Consider the following 10307-nt stretch of genomic DNA (forward strand, 5'->3'; position numbering starts at 1 on the left):
TTTAGCAAAAACCAAAAATAAATTAGTAAAGAATCGCTAGGTTGATTAACTTAAAGTCTCGAATTTAAATCTTCCCCCAAGTTAGTAGAAATTCCCTGAGTCCACTCAGCTCTAATGGGTATCTATCTTATGTTATGGAAACTAAAGGCGGCTGGGCAAAAAGCTGACCACACCTTCCTTTCATTTACCGAAAAAAAAAAAGAAACGGTATGAACTCTATTTCATCTGCCGAATTGAATCACTCACGCAATTGCTTCCGTTGGCTAGGCATTCTAGTTTCACACAAAGCTCACTCCAAGCCAAGTACTCTAAAAGTACTGTCTGTTGCAATTATAAGAAACAAAAATCAATATTTAATTAAAAAATCTGAGAGTAGAGCAAAAATTTGACTTACGACAGTCTCGCTCATCTGAATAGTCACCGCAATCATTATCATCGTCACATCTGAAACTGGCGGAAATACATCCGTTGTTGGCGCATTGAAACTTATCCACGTCACATGTCCTTGCTAAATTGGAATGATTTATATTGAGGTTATTAATTAAATGAACACTATTTTAAGCAGATACATGTAAATATCCAAGTGTAACCTGTTTAAGTTTTTGGTTTCTCACTTGGTGTGTTTCCGCAAACAACAAAAAATAAATTATTATAGAATCGCTAGTCTGCTAACCCAAAAGCCTCGAATTCGAGCCCTGGTCAAAGTGAGTGGAACGTCATTGAATCCACTCGGAATACTGGGACTAACGATGATGCTTTACTTTTTTACTTTTATAGAAGAGTGGGTTTTAAAATTGCAGTAAAAAATACCCTAACTTATTCAAATTATAAAGAACATATTTAGCTATTTAAGCGAGCTGTGCAGTCGTGCTTCACTACCATTAAAACTCGTCAGTTTACTATTTGGAGGACGAAAAAGTACAGACTATGAAACGTTTTGGTGTTTAATCCTTGTGAATTAAATATCCATCTGTCGAAATGGAGTATTAAAGAGAATAAAGTGCAGAAAATAATACATTGTACCTCAATCCACAAGACACTATGACCCGCAAACCAAAATGAATCCTACTCAATCTATCAAGCATTCCGAACCGACCGAACTACCAAATTGTATAACCCAAACATCACCGCTTATCTACACCCAATCACACACACCACACATACGCACGACCACACCACACACATACACAGCATATTGAGTAGACCAAACACCACACTACCACCATTTACACCCTCAAGCACACCACCTAACCCCGTACTGCACCATCAACCAAACCCACACGTCATAAAAACAACTAAAAACCACTAACGACAATAGACCCCACAGCATAAACCACACTTCAAAACTCTACGACTCATTTACCTCTACGAACATCTCTCAACACTAGTCACACAATCCACACCCAACACTTATCACACTCCATAAACACCTTTTCTCATATACCTACATCAGACCGTCACAGAGTCAACTTAGCTCTAAAGGGTACCTTACTCACGTTAGGGAAAATAAAGGCATAGTGCTGACCACAACATTTCTTCATATACCGAGGTCACGGTAAAAGGTGAACTCTACTTCACTTGCCCACTAGACCGTCACGTATCGAAAGGGAACTTTACACCCTCCATCACAACACAACACACGGAGTAGATAAAATCCCACACCACTCTCTCTACATAATAAACGATTACATACCCACTAGTGGCTAGTTTGGTAGCTTTAGGTCGTCTAAGGATTGTAACAATCTGACATCAACAGAAACATTGTGAATGTACGTTAACAAAGAGGGTAATAATATCTGTGAATATACTCGAAACTAAATACACGCATCTTGCCAATTGATTTTACAAGTTGACGCACCTGAACAAGCTTAACACATACCAAACTCACTTTACCGCACCTCATCCCACCTCTACATACACACAACACAGTCTGAAAAGACCAAACCCCACACCACCAAACTTAATACAAGTAGATGATGTAAAAAGAGGCACCTGATCTATAGATATTTACCTAGTGTGCAGAATACTTGCAGGACAAACGCCAACAAGATAAATATATGTACTTTCATTATGTTAATCCACACGATTTGAAAGAAACCTGATTAAAGTAAGAGTGTTTTTGTTACGTTGGGCTTAAGTAGATCTTTTAAAAAATATTATATATAAATGTAAACTAATAGAATATTGGTAGGCCTACATTTAATAATGTTATATAAAAATTTAAAATTAAAATAACTGACGATTGCATCTCAATTCTGTTAGATCCGGGTGAAATCGATAAAATTGTTCAATGAATTCTAGAAATAGATTCAATAGGGTATTAATACTATAATTAGAAATGTAATCGGCTTCGGGTCAGCGTGGTTGAGTCGGTAAAGAGCATGGTTGCTAAATCGAAAATCAACTCCAAAATAAAACAACTGCTGCCTTGCATTTCTTTTATTGGTTGTGCAACGGCTTTAAAAGCAAATCCGAAAGGAAAAGCAGGCTAAGATCGGAGTCAACGGCTTAAATGGTGATAACAAGTTGACACTTAATACTTAACTGTGTTGGAGGGAATCACTTCCAACATAAATACATGAACGAAGAAGAATATAAAATGTCTCTACCTTTTGGGTGATGTGATGACAAGAACGTGTGCCTGCTATGTCACATTTCAACAACGCTGCGAGTTGTTGTGAAGTTATTGTTAAGGATGTCAAGGTCTATATTTCCTAGAAGTCGAACGGGCGTGTATTAATAGGAGCTAGAAACAATTACTTCTCGCTCCCAGTCGCTCATTTAAAAAAAAAAGAAACAGGATTTAACGTGAGCTGCGATTATTTTTATTTATTTTCACATCCAGGTCACAACGTCAAGTGGATGCACACACGTCTGTTCCGCAATTAGATGTTATACTCTTATGATAAATACTAGCGTGTGTTAACATGAAATTATACTTGAATTGTCCGACGCCTGATGTGTCCTGAAAAAACCCAGCCCTACACGGTTAAGTGGGTGCCGGGATAAGGCGTTTGACTGAAATAACTATTAAACATTATCGTATTGTGTTAAGGGCATGGGCGGGTGATGAGTACCAACTTCCTTATTTCCGAGTCTAAAGATGTAATACTTTGCTAATAGTTATAACTCAAAGAGATAAGCATAAAAATATTTTTTTAAATTTTTTAAATCCTCCGTTGCCATGGTGACGGCGGCCATATTGGATTTTATTGACGATTTTTAAATGGAAATAACTCAAAAATGGTTTGTACAAATTTCAAAAAAACTTAATACAGTCTGGAGATACATGTGTTTAACACTTCCTATTGAATACATTTTCAAAAAAGAAGATAGTTTATTTTTTACTTTTTTTTCCCATACATCACTGTAAAAAATTCATTATTTCGTCCAATTTTTTCACTATTTCAACAATAAAAAATTTTTTTAAAAAAAATTTCCAAAAGTGTTCAATACGTTTTATTTGAACATATATACAGAGTAACTGGAACAAATTTAGTTCAGTTCTGATAATTATTAACAAAGTTATTTCAATAATTGTTCACAAAAGTATCAAACTGAGAAAAACGCAAAAAACCAACAAAAAGTTGCAAAAAAAGAAAATTTACAGCTGTATGTCACTAAAATTGACCACATTTATTGCCTAAAGTATGGTGTTGCTGAATATATTCCTTCTGAGCTTGTTCAGCTGTTAGTTTCCTTTTTTTCTGGCTTTCTTTGTTTTACCTAGAGCTGTAGTAAAGCTGTTGCGAAGGCGTCTTTTTTGGCGTCCTTCACTGAGTCTTCGACTATGGTTTCCTTCTTTTGACAGCAATGCCATAGCATGCATGGGCCCAATACTGAATTATGCTATCGCAGAAACAGCAGTATATTTTGCATGGTCTCGTGTCTAAAGCCAATTATGATAAGACGATGTCTTTGTTTATTGTGAATGGCCTTGTTCTGGATTCTTTTGCAGTTGTATACTTACGGTTTACAACATTTTTTTTTACTGCCACACCATGCTTGAAGCAAACCCTTTACACTTTTTTCATCAATAGTAGCCACTACATCACAGTTACACTCTGGGCAAGGAAATGTATTGATAACATCAAGAAGCAAATCACAGTCGACAATAATTCTGCATGGCTGTTGTTTACAATTAGCACTACCATACTAGATGTAACAGTGCTTTCTTCTGTCTGTAAAAACTTTCTTACATTGCCGCAGCTTCTTAGTAAATGTGCATATTACATCTGCACCAGTGCTTGTCTGAATAGTGCTAGATTGAGTAGAGGTAGACTCTAGATGCAATCAGTTGCATTCGGACGTGCCCTTGCTTTAGTAAATTCGTTAGATGTGTGTATCTATTTTTAGCGAGTGTTTTGTTCTACCCATTATCGAAAGAGAAACAAACTGCTTATGATAATTCACACAAACTAATCTAAACTGTTAATAGTATATTTAATTTAAATAATTATATGTTAAAATAATGTAAGTATTTCACAGAAGCTTAGAGAAACAAAACTAGATCAAACTTAGCAACGCGCTGAAACTAAGGGAATGTTTACTTGCGAAGCGAAACGACCAATCGCAAACTAGCTTCCGCCGTTGAATGCCAATGAAAAAATTGAGGTCAAAAATTTGCATACCGGAAAAACCCGACTGAGTAAAATAAACAACTTTATGACGTAGAAAAATAATCACATTAAAATAGGTATTTTGATTGGTCCTTTAATTTTAGAACAAATAAAGAAAGGAGGTCACGGCCTTTCCATTGATATGAAACACATTAGGCTTCCGCAAAATCTAATAGTACTTTTCTAGGTCGAAAAATGGCTATTTTTACCGAAAAAGTGATCAAATTACCCTGAACACACTACTTTGAACCCGGTTTTTCATAAATAAATAATGTTTTCAGGCTCATAACAATGTCATTTTTAGATTCAACGATGGTTATTCTGTATAGATCAAGTAAAAGTGGGAAATCGATGATTTAGTGGATTTATGACGAAAAGTACACCCGCACAAAAGTACGGGACAGCAGCTAGTTAGAAGGCGGAAATAACGCAGTTTACAACGGTCTCGTCGGTAACATGTTTGATGATAAACAAAAAAGCAATACTTAACGCGCTCAGTAATCATCACATGACACATTTTTTTTTTTCAATTTAAGGGTAGGCCTAACTCATTTAACGCACCAAACGCGTGATCAACAAAAGCCATTACGTTAATATTTTCATAATTTTTTAACCAACCCCAAATATAACTAGAGAATGTCACACACAAAAATCAGGCGACCCTCCCGCCCTTTCACATCAATGACGTCAAACTTCAGCCACTATACCGATATCTTAAAATTTAAAAACCGATTATTACAGAAATCTTAGCAATTCCAAATCAAGATACGCGTGTTTACAAAATAACTGGTCAGATTTAGTTTGAGAATTTTCATTTTATAATGTCATACTCTAAAACTAAAATTTTATTACCCTTTCCGTTCGTTCGCCACATATCACATATCTTCTTGAAGGTCCACCTCCTACATTCCCGACTCCCCCCCCCCCCCCCCCCCCGTCGCGACATTTAAAAAAGCAAATTCTCGAATGTACGTTTAGTTAACTTTTGAACTAAGATAAAACATAACACACTTGTATCATTCATACGATATATATAACAGTCCCACAACACTAGTCGTGTAACTTGTTGGTTTATTGTTCTCGGGGAGCCAGTATCAATATCAGTTGACTTTGTTTCCCCCCACAAGTCTTGTTGCTACTTTCAGACGGTCTCTAGGGCAAGTGAAGTAGAGTTCACTTGTTTCCGTGAATATGAAGAGATAGTGTAGTCAGCACTATGCCCAGACGCCTTTACTTTCCCTAACAGGAGTTAGGTACCCATCAGAGTTCGGTGGACTCAGGGAAGGTATACTGACTTGAACCCGGATTCGAACTCAAGACTTACGGGTTAGCAGTCCAGCTCTCTACCGCTAGACCACCCCATCCCTCTTCAAGCTTAGTAGACAGTTAAAATATGCCATCATTTACACAGAATTCAATTAGAGCAACATGAAAAATGTAGGCTATCTTGTTCGTCCAGGCCGAGGAAACGAAAATTAACCTCGATTGACCACAGCCACACATATACAAACAAAAACTTACACATCTCTATAAGGCCTTAAATTAAAAAAAATATTCCCCCAACATACACATTTTTTCTAAATTTGAACAAAATGCGTGTTTTGGGGTGACTGTTATGGTGTAATGTTTTTGTATGTGTATTTGAATGTGTGGGTTCATTTTCTAATGTGTGTTTGAATGTGTGTACACAAATGAGTCTATGCTTGTGTATGTGTTGAATTTTTATGTGTTTTATTATTATTTTTTTGGAGGGAAGGGGGTGGTAGGTGGGGGACTAGAATGAATTATCAAGTGGTTGATTTGTAAGTGTTCTTGAAATGTAAAAAAAAATTGTTTGAAATAGAAAAGAATTTCAAATTTCCCATATTTTATAGATAACAGGATGTTAAAAGAAAAGAAAAAACGCTTTCGCTATCTATACTTGACACATTTTATAGAACACATTTCTCTCTCTACGTTTCCTGTGATAAGGATTTTGTATCTTTGTCAGAGCTTGTCACCGTACGGACTGATACGATGTACGATGAAGGGTTGCATTATGTGTTGGCTAGCCTTCGAATAAAGTTCAATAGCTTCAATGTTTTTCCAGTATTAGATGTTGTAATCACACACAAATAGGCCTGCTATTCATCCTATAGTTTTAAAGAGTAAATCCAAATTCTTTTTCATTATGTCGCAAACGTAATTGTATCCATTAAAAACATTTGTTTTATTATGCTTGGCGATTAGATTTTAGCGCGTAAGAAATTAAGCTGACTCACGTGTAATTTTACAAAATTGGCCTCATCAAATTTGTCATCACAGTTGAACTCCCCACCACCGAAGACTGCACTTCAAACACAACGGTTTGTGACTCAATGTTTTTGACTAAATTGGTAAACTGGTTGTGGACCTATAACCCAGAGTACGGCATTTCCATTTCAAAAATATAAAACCCAGAATACTATTTTAAAAAACTATAAAAAGAAAGAGTGGATCTCTTCCTAAATATTAGTAAAGTTATCTAATAGTTTATAAAGTGACCTACGATTTTCTTTAGTTATTTAAATAGTAATGTATCATAATAGATTTAAAGACGATCTTTATTTTATACTTTTTCGTACATTATTACATATAAACATGTTACTAAAACGTCGCTAATGCATTTTATAAAAACTTATTTCTGAATTGAAAAGAATATGATAAAGAGATGCCAGTCTCAACTGCTGAACATATTAAAACATTTTCAACTTTACAGCATTTTAATATTCTGAAGTAAAATAAAAATAAATCTCATGTTAAAAATGAATGGAAAAAGGCTTTTATTATATTTACAAATCACAAATAAAAAAACAAAACGATAATGTACTAAAAAAGAGAAAAAAAATGGTTTAGTGTAACCTTACTAAAGCTATTTTCTGGTATAACTAAAATTAAAAGCCATTGCTCTCAGTGCTAGAAATAGAATATAAGTCTTATATTATAGTAAAGAACGTAAACGAAACAAAATATATTCTTCAAAAGAATTTTAAAATATTTTATTTTATCCTGTTTATCTCCCCTTTCATTATTGAATATAGTATTTTTTAAATTAAATTGTCTATCCAATAAAAATCTTAATAAGATCAAAATTTAGATAAGCCTGATTTGTCATTAAAGATTTATTATTGTGCTAAATTTCAGCTTAATCAGACAATTGGAAGTAAGTAAAATTATTATTTCAAGATATACGAAACCGCACTCATTCTTAATGAACGTAAAAAAATCGCCTAAGTTGGTCAGTCCGTTAGTTGCAAAGTGAAAGATAAAATGAGGGGTCATAGGACCGCAGAGGGCGGAAGGGGGAGAGTGGACTTTTCGGTCCGACACAATTTTAACACAAAACTTGCAATACACCAACTACATTTTGATAGCTGACAGATAGAAAATACACTTTTACAAACCGAATAAATTTAGTTGTTATGCTTGATTTTTTCAGAACATAGGCCTACACTATAGAAAAAAGGTACGAAATGTATATGTCTAAATATCTACTTCTCTCCCTTTCTCTCCTTCTCTCTCTCTCTCTCTCTCTCTCTCTCTCTCTCTCTCTCTCTCTCTCTCTCTCTATATATATATATATATATATATATATACATACACACACACATATATATATATATATATATATATATATATATATATATATATATATATATATATACAAAAACATAAATCCGCATATATATATATATATATATACATTTATTTATATATATGTTTTATTATTATTAAACCATATCATGATTTGTTTGATAAAAAGTAACATTCCCTTCAAACCTCACGGTCTAAGGGGCAAGTGAAGTTCACATGCTTCTGTGACCTGTGTGATTAGCGTTGAGTTGGAGGATTTTATTTAATACATTTTCTGCAAATACTTAATTATTTTGTTAAAATTAAATAGTTTTAACTCAGTGACCCAAATAAAATGGCTGATTTTGATTACAATGCGCTATTAGGATTTTTCCAAAGTTCGTGTTATTTATATCGTACATGTTTGATACGTGTTATTAAAATTGTATTTAGAAAGAAATTAAATTCAACTGTGTTTATTATTTTGAAGTCCAATGAATGTATTTTATATAAAATGCAATAGAAAAAATTCCGTTTAACAGTAAAACAAATCGCTCAGAAGTAAATTCTTTAAAGTATTTTTGAAAAAAAAATAAACTTTAAATCTCACTCTGGTTTACAAACATAAAACACTTTGTCTTGAAAGCATAGCGAGTGTGGAATGGTATCATATTTGTCTGCATTTGGTCTTTTGACATGCTTTTCTTTATTTTTATAATAACAAATACCATGTGTTACAATTACAAAACTGAATAAGCATCCAGATAGCTTTCATACACATGTTCTGTTTCATTTGTATTTAGCTCCACATGTCGTACACGGTTGCCCTTGGTATTCTTCACATTGTCATATACGTTTTCCTGTTCTGGAAATGGAAAAAAAAGGTTATTAAAATTGTAACAACAATACGCTTTTGAATGAACTGAAAATTTAAAACAAAACCAATGTTATAAAAAGTTTTCTAGAATGAAAAAGTATTAAGTAACTGTATAATAATAAGTTTTCTAATTGCACTGAAAATAAGAAAATAAAACAGACGCTTTCTTTAAAATAAAAGCTTTTTTTATGCGCTATAATATTTAAGAAAGCTATTTTGTTTAATTTTCTTATCTTTAGTACATTTGAAAACTTATTTTAGTAAGGTTTCGAATATTTGTTTTATTTTAAAATTTAAAAAATTCGTTCTTAACGAGCTTGGTGCCAGATAGGCCAAGAATTGAAACTATTTGCGTCAAAAGCCCATCAGTAACGTTTAGTATATGAAATACTGTTTTTTTTTCACTTATTCACGCCTGAGGAAAAAAAAACCATCAGTGACAAAAACTTCACTATTGTAATGTAAACAAGTTTTAGACTGAGTTATTTCACCACGTTTACTAAATGATATATTTTAAAATTAAATCCCAATGACTAAATGCCAATCTAAATAGATTAAAAATCAGATATCATTGACCCGTCATAAGAAAAGTCGATAACTTAATTTCCATGACCGAATTTTCAACACTTAATGTCCATACCATATTGACCAAAACCTAACTTTTATGTCTCAGTGTACGTATACCAGCAAGCATTCAATTAAGTAGATAACTTTGTGTGTACTGTATCTAAAGCTTAATGATTTAAGCACTGCATTACGAATACCAAATTTAATTTTATGCTAGTATATTTTATCGTTTGGTTCTCTCTGCCTGTGCTGTTGTTTCCAGATTCCTTCAGATACCTACCGAATGACGGTGTTTTGCGACATTTTATAGCAATCACAAATGCAAGGACGGAAAACATGACCACAACACCAATGCCAGTACCGATGCCAATCCATTCAGATAATGAAAATGAAAGTGCAAGCATCTTTTCTGAAAGACAGACAATTCAATGACAATGTGTATATATGTGTGTACAATATACTTTACTAAGACATGTAAGCATATGCATATCTTTTTGATAAAACAACAGTTTTTTAATGCATTAATCTTCTTTTAATAATAGCACTAACAAAAACCTAACGTAAGAAAATAAAATCAAGAGCGAAATATTAATAGAGAAATACTTTCAGTGTAGTACAGAATAGCAAGGCAAAGAAGATAAGAAGTTTTATTA

General features: G+C 33.5%; 1 long non-coding RNA gene across 1 annotated transcript; it reads right to left on the reverse strand.

Moving 5' to 3' along the window:
* Positions 1 to 403: 403 nt before the first annotated feature.
* Positions 404 to 2767, reverse strand: LOC131949927 (uncharacterized). The gene is made up of 3 exons (XR_009388261.1): positions 2610 to 2767; positions 2012 to 2098; positions 404 to 508 (listed from the first exon to the last, which is right to left on the reverse strand). It is a non-coding gene; the product is annotated as an uncharacterized LOC131949927 (long non-coding RNA).
* Between the last annotated feature and the right edge of the window lie 7540 nt (positions 2768 to 10307).

Source organism: Physella acuta, unplaced genomic scaffold (genome assembly GCF_028476545.2).
Source record: "Physella acuta isolate Inbredline_101_S28 unplaced genomic scaffold, ASM2847654v3 ptg000720l, whole genome shotgun sequence".
Taxonomy (NCBI): Eukaryota; Metazoa; Mollusca; class Gastropoda; family Physidae; genus Physella; species Physella acuta.